This window comes from Carettochelys insculpta, chromosome 15 (assembly GCF_033958435.1).
Source record: "Carettochelys insculpta isolate YL-2023 chromosome 15, ASM3395843v1, whole genome shotgun sequence".
Lineage (NCBI taxonomy): Eukaryota > Metazoa > Chordata > Testudines > Carettochelyidae > Carettochelys > Carettochelys insculpta.
This window is the reverse complement of record NC_134151.1, coordinates 10,486,020-10,500,592: the sequence shown is the minus strand read 5'-3', so window position 1 is coordinate 10,500,592 and position 14,573 is coordinate 10,486,020.

Below are 14,573 nucleotides of genomic sequence, written 5' to 3'. Positions count from 1 at the left end.
CCTATTTTGTTTCAGGAAGAAGGGATCTTTCAGAAATGGAGTTTGTTTTCAAAGGAACCCTATCTACATGGCTGTCTTTTGTTTTGTTTTTTGTTGCTTTTAAGCTTCACTTCTGGAACAGCATGTGGCAGCCATTATGCAACTGAGGCATGCAATATGCAAAATAGTGCCTCATTTGCATTTTTGATTGGCCATATTTGCACGCTCCTTTCGAAAGGGAGGGGCCGTGGAGTCACAGCTTCAATGTTTAAAAACCTTATTTTCAGTCTGAATTTGGTCAATCATTGGATCATGTTACAGCTTTCTCTGCTAGGCTGAAAAGCACATTATTCAATATTTGTTGTCCACTTAGGAACTATAATCAGGTCATACCTTAACCTTCTCTTCGTTTTGCTAAATAGATTGAACTTCTTGAGTCTGTCACAATGAAATATGCTTTATTATCCTTAAATCATTCTTTTGACTCTCCTGTGAACCCTCTCCAAATTACCAACAACCTTCTCAAATTGTGGCTACAACTGGCCACAGTAGACCAGCAACACTTGCCCAAGTGTCAAATCCTGTGGTGCAATAAATCTCTCTTTTCTTACTCAGATTTCTGGTGTTTATGCATCTGTGAATAACATTAGCCCTTTTGCCCACCATGTTGCACTGGGAGCTTGTGTTCAGCTGATTCTCCAAAAAATCCCCTAACTGTTTTTCAAAGTCACTACTTCTCTCAACAGAGTCCCCATCCTGTAAGTACGAGTTACATTCTTTGTTCCTAGATAGGTACATTTCCAAGCATCCTAAAATAACATATTATTTACAAACAGCTTACCAACTAATCTAGATTACTCTTCATTATTTCCCACTCTTGCAATTTTTGTGTCAGCTATATACTTTATCAGTGGTGATGACATGATTTCTTCCAGGTTATTAATGAATATTAAGCAGTATAGGGTAAAGAATCAACCCCCAGGGGAAACCAAGATTCTAGATTGTATCTTCAAGGACCTTTAATGAGGTTGTGCTTCATTATATGATGGTTTCTTCAAACCCTCACCAACATTATACGATAGTTTGTTCCACTTTCCTTGTCAACATTTTGTCTGCCTTATTTAAATAATAAACTGTAAGAACAAAAGTGCTCTGGTTCTTTCTGCACCATTTACAATGGCTTTGAGGCTATGCAGTCTCATGGATAATACACTCTGCAGAGTCAGGAATGTGTTTTTTCCCAGCTGTTCAGCTGATGCATTGAGTGACTGTAGACAAATCCCTGAGGCCAACATTTTAAAAAGCTGCTGTTTATTCTGGGAGCTCCTATATTTGTACAGTTTGCACTCAATATATTATCTTCAAAGGAACCGAGTACCAGCAGCTCCTGTCAGCTGCTGGTCGCATTTTGGGTACTTGGCACTTCTTAAAATCAGACCCAAAGAAATTCAAGGTCAAGGAAGGTGTCCAAAATCAGTGTTCCCCTTTGAAATTGTACCTCTATCATGTCTTTACCTCTCTTTCCTCCATCTTTAAAATTGGGTGGTGACTTACATTGGTAAAGCCTTTGGAGGTCTCTGGAGAAAAAGTGCATTTTAAGTAGTGGTATTCATTTTAAAAATGAATTTTGGTATGCCATTATTCCATTGGATTGTGCAAAAACTTTTAGTGTTGCTGAAAAATTAAGATAGATAAATGATACTAGAGATTAAAATTTAACTATTGTTAATTTGCAGTACATTTCCCCATTAATTTCAAGTGAGTTTTATGATTAACCACACAAACTATGTATTTATTTAAATGCTAGTAAATAGTAAACCTCTTCTGGATTGTTTTAATGTCTGTTTAATAGCTAGACCAAAAGGATACTCTGCTTTTTGACTATATATTGTTTGGTTTTCAGTCAGTTGTCTAAGATTGAACCAGTAGATTTTTTTCCACCAAAGAACAATGTTATGTGTTTACCTGAAATACCAGCAACATATACCCATCTCAAAGTATGTATTTCAATTTCTACTCAAAAGAATAATGGCTTTGAGAAGGTTTTGGAGTTTCAGGAATTTAATATGCATTTTAAAATATTCTATTTTGGTATGTCCAGGGAATAAATTCTTTATTCCCTTTATACATTCTTCAACAAAGAAAAGGCTCCACATTTAAGTTTTCCCCAGTATTATTAAAAATTACTCAAAATAAAGCAAATCATCCTTCTGCCTGACAAATTTCTCATTCTAATCCCAATCCTATCAACATTATATACATGAATTATATAGGACTTCCAAAATGTCCTTACATGTTCTTGTGTGATACAGATGCTGTTCTGGGGCTGGATATTCAGATGGGTCCAACTAGAGTTAGGCACTGAAATCTAGATAAGGACATACTCAGGGGCTAGATAGGCAGGTGGTCTGGTTTTCAAAATTGCTGAGAGTTGCAGCTCCTGTCGAAATAGCAGGACTAGGAGGAGCTCAGTATCAAAAATCAGGCCTTTCATTTATATCTATGCTGGCAAAAGATAGGGATGGGGGTTTACTTAGTACTGTACTTTAGATAATAAGTAAATATTGACAACATGCAAATGATTCTGCTGTCAAATAGAGGAGGAGGAATGACTTTGATGGAGAGTCATACATATTGAACTAAGAAGTGTGCCATGCTGCAAGGAAGTATGCTGGAGAGTGAAAGTGATTTGTATATTTAAGAACATATTCTGTCTTGTCTGCATTTATGGATTTTTCTTGTTTGGTTTTAATATCTTCTTAGCATTTCAAAGTTGAATGTTGTCTCTGAATTGCATATATATATGGTATATATAGCGTAAGTACAGTATATTCCTCTGAGGAAGGTTTATTGCTGTTATTTCCATGTTTTCTGATACAGATTTACTTAGATTTTCAAAATGTATATGTGGGATTTGGTAGTGGTAGCTACTTGAAAGCAATATAGTTAGATAAAAGAAGTTTAATATATTAAAATCTTGGCCATTCACTTCTATAGGCGGATTGTTTCATAGGTTTTGTAAGGTCTGGGGGAAAAGCAGCACCACCTTAGACACATGCCACATATGCAGCGGTGTAGGGCACCACTACATTTGGCCCCACTGTTTCTCCAAATTTAGTAGTGTCCTGTGCTGTGTATGCCTGGGGCCACTACAGGTGGCATTGGCTTCAGTGGCCCCAGTCCTCTGAGCTCCATTGGACTCAATCTCTCAGACACCCTGCCTCTCTGCTTCAGCTCTCAGCCCCATCAAACCCAATCCCTCAGCCTCTCCACCCCTGCCCCAGTTCCCAGCACCATCAGACCCAATCCCCTGGCCTACCATTCTGCCTCCTCTCCATCAGCACCAATCTCCCAGACCCTGATCTCCCCATCCCAATCCTACATTCCTCACTCAACCTGGCAGCTCCAATTGGCTGGTGTCCTTCAGTCTGCCTGCTGCCCCAATGGCATCCCTGCCCTCCTCCTGCCCACCCCCTCACAGCTCCTACCCTCACAGCCCTGCTCCATGGAGTGGCCACCCCATTTCCCACAACAAGGGCTGGAGAGTGCAGGTTTTCAGCTATGTAAGGCGCCAGAAATGGTAAAGGATGGCACTGGGGACAAGAGTGGTGTCTCAGTTCAGTCGACGAAGGATAAGTGTCTGTTTTACACAACTGACACTTATATTTAATAAAGTACACATTCATATGCACGTATAACCAGGGTGGAACTCAGTGACCAAGTGATATGGGGATAGAGTTGCTATTGATCAAGACTGAAGTCACTAAAATAGTAAAATAGTGTAGAAGTCTACATCATGCCTCTCCACACACAATATTTAAACAGAATAATTGTCTGGTGTGGTTAGAGGGATGCATGATACGCAACCACTCAATGAAATCAGATACCATAAAAATACATGGCTTTGATCTGACTTTTCTGATACCTGGAAAAGTGTAGGTCCTCTTGGAATAATGCCCCCAATCCCCCTATTTCCAGGCTTTATAGAAGATATCTCAGATTCTTACATTTCATTTTTTTTAAACAGGGCTGGAGGTAGAGTCCATGTGGCTATCACATCAAATCATATTTTTTCTTAATAACTTTTAGATCCTGCTCTCTTGTTATATAGATACCACTGTCAAAGATTTTTACCAGAATTTTGCCTTGAGTCTTTGTTAACGTAATCAATGCAGTTCTTCATATATCAGACCTGAACGCCTCAGAGCTATGCTTTTTATTTTGTTTTTAAATTATTTACTTTAAACTGAAATCATAAATGAACGGTGTCAATAGTCCGACATCGAGGAGGAGCCCTGCTATAACACATCCATAATCAACAGGCTGAAAGAGTCTGTGGAAAACAGATTTTGTCTTGAGGTTACATATGCAATATACTATTTTTTTTTAAAATAGACTTTAAAAAATCCGCTCCTCCAGATATTATCTTCTCTTCTGTTATATGTTCAGATGTGTTAACTGATTTTATTACATACATGTATTTTGTAATCCAGCTGAAAACACAAAGGAACTAGCTAGGTTCTATTTTATCATCAGAGTCTCATCAGCTGCCACTTTATACCCTGAAACTGCTGGCACACTAGTAACCAATTCTATCAGCTGTGTTTCCATTCTCAGGTCATTGCTGTATGGTGGCTTCAAAGGAACACATCATTACACACATTATAAAGCTGCCACTCAGTATGGCATGATTGGCAGTCTCTACTCAGCAGAGGCATAGAACAGGGAAAGAGGAGACATTGCAGATCAGGAGGATTGAGGTTCATTAAGAGAGCTGTGTGAAAATTTTGTACAAAACCTGCCTTTGCTCCTCTTGGTCTATGAAGCTCTCCTTTTAATGAACTCAGAATAAATTCCCAATTTAAAAAAAAAAGGTTGGAAAAAAAATCAACAGCTTTTTAAATACTTCTAAAACCAATAATGAAATAAAACATCCTGGAGACTCCAGTGATAAGTGCATAAAATAGTAGTCTTACTAGATACATGTACAGGGTACTCTTAAGGATTGAATACAGTGTGAATTCAGAAATAGCATCATTGAATTGATCACTTGTTTTTGTGGTATATACTGTGACATGTTGGCAGCACTTTTAGTTACAATACATGCGACCTGAAGGCTCACAGCTAGCCATGTGTCTATTCTCTCTTGCAAACCTGTATAGTCCCATTGACAAGACTAAGATTATCGGACTGTGTTTTTAGAAATCTTTCTTTTTCTCTGCCATCCATCTCAGAACTACTTCCTTTCCTGTTGATGGGATTTGAAACAGATAATTACTAGAATAGAACAAATATAGCGCCCATTCAGAGTCATATTTTGAATGCTTAATCCACTAGGTGTAGAAATTCATCTCCAGAATTTGTGCTAAGTAGCATTATGATGGTGGCTGGAAGCATATATTTAAAAATGAAGAACTCTCATTCTTGTTTAGGGGCTTTCTAGAGGAAAAACAGTTTGCATGCACATAGCACACTTTTTCCTGTGGGCCTTGTGGAAGTACTGCAGAAATGCCTTTGGGGCACTTGATAAGGCAACAAATCTCAGCCTTGTAGATTGATTGTCAGATACTCCTCTGCTTACATATAGTTAATTATTTTTGGTTCTCTTACAACAAAAATAAAACACAACTCTTTTTCTTTTCCCTTTCCCAGAGCTCTTCACTGATACAGGAATTAGTTATTGTGTTAGTTGCACCATCTTCAGTAAAGGGAAAATAGTTCAGTGGTTTGAGCATTGGCTTTGTAAACCCATGGTGGTGAACTCAATCCTTCAGGAGGCCATTTACCAGCCTGGGGAAAATAGATGATACTTGGTTCTGTCCAGGGGACTGGATTCAATGACCACTCAAGGTCCTTTCTGGTTATATGAGATAGCTATGTCTCCATTTATTTATTCTGGGCAGACCTCATCCGGAATAACTGCTAAGGAAACTTTTCTGTCTTGAAAGTTGATTTAGTATATCTAAAGACAGATTTTAATGGTGAGACGGATTTTTTCAGGTGACCTTTTGTGCAAATATTAGGACCCAATGAAGCCAAATGCATCTCTGCTCTAACTTCACTAATTGGAATTGCACAAAGGATGAGTTTGTCTCGACAGGCATATTATACTGCATTGTGTTCCAGGCAATACACAGAATTTTATTTGTCAGGGAGGAGGTTCAGAGGATTCAGGGGCAAAGGTTCAGAACCCTGCATGTGGGGCTGGGAATAGAGTTCCATGTGAAATTTGGGGTTGCTGCAGCATCACCCCCACCTCTGTCCCTGCAGCTCTAGTTCCTGTGCTATAATCTACTGTCTGACAGAATTATTTTATAATGCAACTTTAAAGATATTTATAGCCAATGCACTATATGGTAGTTCTTTGTCAAAGCAAGTATGATAGGAGGAATGTGAAGCGGGGCTTAGTGTGCATGTCTGTTCATGTACTAGTATGTGTTGAAATGGTGAAGTGTCAGAACTACAGTCCAAGGTATTACCTCTAATCATCCTTACCCCCTCTTCCTTAGACACTGACTCTAGCAGAGGTTAAAAAAAATACTGCTTGCTATGTTCTGGTCTGCTGCACGAATTCAGAATGGCTTTCTGTCTCACTCTGGTGGTTTCATGGAGGTGGGATTGATCTGTGAATCTCTTGCATGTTATGTTTGAAATATTTATCTGAGGTTGAACTGTCAGGTGGTGTCCAACTCACTCATTACTAGGCAGCAGAGGGAGGCAAGCCTGTCAGGAAGTTATCATTTTCATAAGATATGGCTCTGTTTTGATTTTTATGGACAGCAGGTTCTTTGCTACACTTTGCACCAGAAAGAACTAGTTGCAAGGCACTTCATGTAAGCAGTGGAAATGGTACCGTATGCTACAGTTAACAGTGAATTGCATCCTAACACAGCTAAAAGGTTTGGCTTACTCTGAGTTTTCTCAACCTTATTTCTCTATTTTACTCTTATTCTTCCCAATGTTTTCTTCACTTCCCTTTTCCTCATTCTCTTTGCCAGTAGCTTCTCCTCAGAAAACATAGCAGGGAAAGATTTACAGCCCAATTTAGACAGTGAAAAGTCCTGTGGCACCTTATAGATTAACAGATTTTTTGGAGCATAAGCTTTCATGGACAAAGATCCACTTTGGCAGTGGGTCTGTATCTTCACAAACAAAAAAGCAGTCATGTGGCACTTTAGAGACTAACAAAATAATTTAGTAGGTGATGAGATTTTATGGGGCAGACCCACTTTTTCAGTTCCAGATCTCAAAAAGTGGGTCTGCCCCATGAAAGCTCATCACCTGATAAATTATTTTGTTAATCTTTAAAGTGCTATGAGTGCTTTTTTTTTCCAAAAAATCTGTTCGTTTGTAAAATGCCACAGGACTTCTCATTGTTTCTGCAGATACAGACTAACACAGCTATCACTCTGGTACTCGTCAGCCCAGTTTAACTAGTTGTTGATAAACAAACTATATTTTGTTGCTTGATCTGAATTTGGTACTGAACTCTCTTTGCTCAGAGAAGCATACCAAGGTGTGTTAACGTGGTACAAGATTTACCATGATCACAGAGTAGAGGAAAAATCATATAATTCAGCCATGTACCCACAGATACATCTCTTACCTTCCTTACATTAAAAATTCAGATTTGTCACAGATTACTTGGTAAGAAATGGAGCTAAATAAGACATGCCAATTTAACTGTTGTGTTCTCTGTATGCCAACATTATGCTGAAATGAGATGCTATAGTTAAGACTCCCACAGGTGTTTTGACAGTGGTAGATCTGACATGCACGGGGCTGATATTGGGAGCCCCAGTCTTACGGGGTCTGAAAGCAGAAGCCCCCAGTGTGGAAGTGCCAGACCTCTAACCTCAGTCCTGGATGGCCAATGGCAGAAAATTGGAAAAGTAACAATGGCCTTTATCACCACAAATAATAAGGTCCATTACTTTTCCACAATTTTTGATAGCTCATCCACAATTCACCTGCAATTTGACAATCATGGTGCAATTCAAGTAGGACCTTAGGCTATAGTTATTTGACAACAACCTATAGTGTACACAACCCAGACCAACCAGTTTCATTATACTGTGGCTCACTGGAACCTGACAGATACTTTTATACTATACTAATTACCTAACACGGTAGTTCTTAAATGTTTTCATTTTCTGAAAGGCACATTTTTATAACTGTGGGAATAGGAATGTTATCTGTAGGTCAAATTACTGTGTTCTGAAGCATGTCCCAATTTTCAGTTTAATGCATGTCCTATTTGGGAGTCAGGGGGAGGGAGGCAAGGGAGAAAGAAAGAAAGTTAGTATTCATTGTCTCTCAGGTACATATTTAAGTTTTATTAAAGAACTGCTGATTGCAAGTTATGGGATGCTATAACATTGAAACAGCCTTATTTAAAAGCATTTTTACTCATCTAATGACATAGAAGAAGTAATTTTGTAGCTTTGGGGTCCTTAAGTGAGATAATTTAGATTGTGTTCTTCATTTACAGATATTTTCTGTGCCTGTTATAAAAAAATGTCTTGACACTTTTTACATTTTGATAATTAATCTCTAATTCTGTTGCATTAACTATGAACTATTAGAGGAACAATAAACCATGAATCATCAGATATAAGTAGGGAGCTAAGAGATGTAACACTTTTTAATTTTTGGTATACTGCTCATCAAAATGAGTAAATGTAAGGTTTAAAAGATAAACCACTATGCTGCCCACAGATTTTGAAAACAGTTAGTGTACTCTTTCTTATTATATATATGAGGATACGTATAATAAGTCAAGGACCTGATTTTGCAGACCCTTACTCACTGGGTGGATTAGTGCTTACTCACCCTAGAGGTGAACATAAAGATGATAGTCTTAATAGAAAATATGCATACAATGTTCAGACAGAATCTTCAGGAAATGCATGTGTAATTAGATCTGGTTTAGCCAGCTTTTACCCATGTGAAAAATCTTCATGCACGTAAATAGCACATTTTTAGTAGGACTGGTAGCTTATGTAGGAACGCTATTTATTCCAATCCATTGAAACTGATGGATGACTATTTACCTAATAAGGAAAAGATAACAAGATAATGGGATAATCTGGCTGCTGTTGTGGGTGTAAAATAGCAGCAGATGCTCCACCTATGCTGGTCAGGTTTCATCCATTGTCACAAAGTCTGGTTCTGCAATTCACACTCCATTTGATAGGCCCCTTGAATAGCATCCAGCTGATTCAGAATGAAGCTGCTGTCCTCTAGCAGGGTTGATTTCTATGAGCATATAACATCTGATATTCATGTACTATGCTGGGTGCCTGTTCAGTGTCATATCCAATTCAAGGCATTACTGGTACACGTTATAAATCTGCAGTCCTAGGACAGGCACGTAGATATTTGTGAGCATGCTTATCTCCCCATAAGCCTTCCTAAAGTTGAGATGTGACTGAATTCCCTTGTTGGGTCATTGTGATATTTCTGGGGAGTGCACAGCATTATGAGGTACCTTAATGCCACTTACTCTTAGCATGAAGAAACCTAGTCTGTGTCAGCTATGCGTCAGTTCTCCAGTTGCCTGGCAATGCAAAGACTGACCTCCATACCTGCCCAGCCCCATCTCCCTTTACAGGTAAATCTCTGTCACTTTCCAGTACCCTAGTACTCCAAGCTTTCCTCTGGAGTATCCAGCCCCTCTTCCACAGGACACTCACGAAATTCACAAATCCACTGTTCCCAGAGGAATACTATGAACTAGTTTACCAATTACATGTCAGGACCACCACTCTGCTGAATTCACAGCTCATAGATATATATGTTCATTTGTGAAAAAACAAGATGGGATTTGTGCAACGAGGAAGGCAGTTTTAAGTAACAGAAGGTAGGTAAAAGTATTGGAAACAAAGGGCGACATATAAAATAAAATCATAATATTCATTCTCCTCAACATTTGTTTGCCAGGTAGGCCGTACATCCCTTTGTCATCAAACTGAGCAACTTTTAGTTTGTTCTTCAGTAAATGATGCAAAGTGCAGCTCTGTAATTAATATTATGGTACAAAATTCCATTGTTTTCACTTATAAGCAGGAGCCCTCCTGCTGGTTTTACTTCCTGTAACTATCCCCTCTGGACAATTTCATAATCCTTTCATTAGCATTTGATTCAGACTGTAAATGATAGCCATTTTGAACCATTCAGTACTCAAATTATGTGTAGCCAGAGAGACAGGTAAACAACTCTTACCTGAGATAAACCTTTTTGTGACCAGCCCAAATTCATGGATTTTAAGAACAGGATTTTCAGTATAAGTACTGCACATAACTTGTTACATATTATCTGCATGTACTTATCAGGACAAAAATCTCAAAGAACTATCTTTATTGAACAAGGTGAGTAACTTTCTTTTTGCAATGCTTAGGAGAACCAGTCTGATAGAGGCTTTCAGGAAACAACTTACATGGCACCCTTTGGCAAGCTTATATGTAAATAGTAGACCCAGTGTATTCATGTACACTGTTTGAACCTCTGTGCCCTGTGCCAGATGGCACCAAGAGAGTCCTGGCTCACAGTCAGTACCTAGATATCAGCTTTTCCATGATGTTCTTGATTGCAGAACTTTGACTCGGTTCTTCTGAAGTAAGATTGTAATTGCTGTTTAATCAGGCATTGGTTTAATTTTTCACTAATTAAATTATCAATGCTAGGGAGTTCTGGTTTTAAACAGAACATTAGTCAACTAATGTGTTTACTTATAACTCAATGTACAGTTCCAGGTTACCAGTGTTATATGTGTGAAATACAACTATAAATAAATATGCATTTCAGCAAGTGTACCATTGCTGCAGAATGTGTCACATGCCAAGTTGCTCTGTTTACAATGGGTTTCGCAGATGCTTCTTAGAGAATACCTTTCCACTTTTCCCATCCTGTTTCCTTTTCTATGCTTAGGAAACACAGACACTCCTTCCCAGACCCTGCAATAGTTTAACATATATTGAATATCCACTGTGTTTTGAAGAAATGACATAGTTGAACTGGTAATAGGCTTGATTTTTCTTATTAAATTTTCCCAAATAGGCAGAATAATTTGTGCTCAGGGTACACTAGGGGTTCTGAATGAATACATTTGTGTATGGTGAGTGGCTCTCAAAAGTGAGAAGTTTGCATTACTGTTAAGCAGCTGAGACAGAACTAATGGTGTGATTTTTAAAAAAAAATATTGCTGCTCTCCTTTTCTTCCCTGAATCTTAGCTTTTAGTTTTGAATTGAATTATACTTTTCTCAAACCTTAACTCAGAAAGGTAGTTCTGGAGAATGGAGGAGGGGTTGTATGTGTTTAATCCAACCAAATTCACAATTAACACCATGAGGTTGAACAGCTGAGGCGGTGTGTATTTACTGTTTAGAGTTATGGGATTTGGGGTTACCAGGGAAAACAGCTTGTTGATTTGACAGGATTTATGCTCTGGTGTTTAATGATGTAATTTTCTGGATTTTTTTGTCTTTCCTTGGATTTAGGCACATGACAGTTTGACAGACCTCTTTTAATGGATTTTATAAATTTTTAATCTTCTTCCACTCATATCCCCATGACACACATTCCAAGTGTTCTTACAGACAGCAGAGGTCCATTGTTTAAGGGACAAGTTAGAGGTAGTAAACTGCTCAGCCAGCCATTATCTGGTAAATCTTGCTTTTACAGCTATGGAAATGAGTATATGGTCTTTGAAGATCTTCAAATGATTGAAAACACAGCAGCCCAGCTCCTGAGCAATGATGGCTACTGAAGGTACCACACTTGGGAGCTCTTCTCACTGTGGGTTAAAACCTGAAAGGTGTTGTGCACACTGGCTCTATTCCGGCAAAGCCCTTAAATTTAAGCTTATCTTTTTGTACACGAAGGCTACGTCTACACAACAGTTATTTCGAAATAAATATGAGAGCATGTACACAATGCGCACACTATTTTGAAATGAATTTGAAATAGCAAGCATGTTATTTCAAAACTGGTAAACCTCATTGCAGTAGGAATACTGTCTATTTCAAAATAAGCTTTTTTTAAATAGGTCAAAATAGGTGCTATTAAGGCACAGAGGGCTTGTCTACACTACCTCCCTACTCTCCCTACTTCGAAGGGAGGATGGTAATTAGGGTGTTGGCAGTTTATTAATGAAGTGCTGCAGTGAATATGCAGCACTTCATTAAGCAAATCCCACCGCCCCCCCCCCGTGACAACTCCAAAGTTTTAAACTTTGAAGTGCCAGCTCGCGTCTAGCCATGGCTCACCCACCGGTACTTTGAAGTGCCCAGGGTACTTCGAAGTCCCTTTACTCCTCAAAATGTTGTGTCTAAACCAAACAAAAATAAAATTTTGAGGAGTAAAGGGACTTCGAAGCACCCTGGGCACTTTGAAGTACCGGCGGGTGAGCCGCTGCTAGACACGAGCCGGCACTTGGAAGTTTAAAACTTTGGAGTTGCCATGGGGCAGAAGGGGGAATTTGCTTAATGAAGTGCTGCATATCTTCATTAATAAACTCCCAACACCCTACTTACCATCCTCCCTTTGAAGTAGGGAGGTAGTGTAGACACAGCCAGAATGGCACTATTTGGAAATGTGTGTCCAGACATGCTATTTCAAAACAGCTGAGTACTACTTCAAAGTGAATTTTGTGTGTAGCTGTGTTATTTCAAAATAATATATTTGAAAACAGCAGTTTATCTTATTTCATATGCATATCTTATTTCTTATGCATATCTTATTTCAAAACAACTCCACAGTGTAGATGTAGCCAAACAATCCTATAAAACTCAGAGACTACTCGCATGTAGAGTGATATTTAAAAAAAAAAAGAAAACTGACAAAACAATTTAAATTAAAAAATGTTTTATTGAAGGAAGTATTGTTTTGTTTTTTCTTTTGTTTGCTTTTAGACACTATGGCCGTGTCTACACTAGCCGAAAACTTTGAAATGGCCATGCAAATGGCCATTTCGAAGTTTACTAATGAAGCGCTGAAATACATATTCAGCACCTCATTAGCATGCGGGCGGCCGCAGCACTTCGAAATTGACGCGGCTCATCCAGACGGGGCTCCTTTTCGAAAGGACCCCGGCTACTTCGAAGTCCCCTTGTTCCTGATAGGGATAAGGGGACTTCGAAGTAGCCAGGGTCCTTCCGAAAAGGAGCCCCGTCTGGATGAGCCATGTCAATTTCGAAGTGCCACGGCCGCCCGCATGCTAATGAGGTGCTGAATATGTATTTCAGCACTTCATTAGTAAACTTCGAAATGGCCATTTGCCTGGCCATTTTGAAGTTTTTGTTTAGTGTAGACATAGCCTATATGACTAAATCTACTCTAGAATCCTCTGTCTGCAGAAGTTACTGTAGGAAGAGATGTAGATTGATAAAAGTGGATTGATCTAAATGGACTATCTATATGGCTTTTTTGTTGACGGTTTCATTTGACAAAACACATATTGGCTGTGTCTTCACATGCTGCTGCTTCTGGAAGCGGCATGATAATGAGTTGTGCAGAAGATGCTAATGATGTGCGGATGTAAATCTCCCACACCTCATTAGCATATGGGCATGTGGTGGGGAGTCCAGAAGAAGCTATTCTGAACTCCAAAATACATGTGCAGATGTGCAGCCCATAGGGATCTTCTGGAGTGAGTAAAGATATCAAAATCTGGCACTTTGTTTTCAGAGAGCAGCAGAGCAGAGTTGTTACTGTAGTTCAAACTGTATATGATAAGGGGCAAGGGTTGAGAAGAAAATACAAGAGAAGACAGAGCCTTAGAGAATAGGATCAGGATTGAAGATGTTTTATATCTTCCAAAAGGATCTTGTATGAGAAGGCAATAGGTGAGAGAGGATGGAAAGGACTTCACAGAATCAAAGAAATGTGGGGCAGGAAGGGCCTTTGAGAGGTCCATCTCTCTCAGTTCCACACTGGGGCTGGATTAAAAACTTCTAGATCACACCTGTCATGCGTTTGTTTAACCTGCTTGAGGCCAGCTGTCAGGTGGCTGGGTTGCCTACTAGCTAGATTGCCAAATAGGCAGACCAAAATGGTGGGGGATGGAGGGCAGCAGCAGCTGTGGTTCTGGCCCAGGGATCCTGAACTATTCCCTTGCAAGCCCTTAGTGTGGCCCCAATAGTCCAAAATCCCCCTTAGCTGGGGTCTCTGAGGATTTCCCTCCCTTTTCTCAGAGTGGTTGAGTGTAGGGCTCCTGTGGCTGCTTAGCAGGCAGACTATGAGTCCTCTACCAAACCTCCTCCTGTCTCCCTGCAAGTCAACCCCAAATGTGCCAGGCTCCTTGCTTTGCTCCTCCTTCCAGCCTGGCAGGGGTTGCAAGTAAAGTAAGGCAGAGCTAGCTGAGCCCAGAGACTCTCTTTAACCCCTTGGATGCCAGGCTCTTCTTTCTGAACTCCTTCACACTGCTCTTAAGACCCTTCACTGGCAAGGATACCAAAAATTCACTCAGTTATCTAGTCCATGCTTAACTATCCTCACAGGGTACAAGGCGTCCTTGTACCTATACAAGGGTATTTTTTCCCTGATATGGAATCTACATTTCCTTTGCTGTAGTGGGAGTAAGGGGTGGATAGAA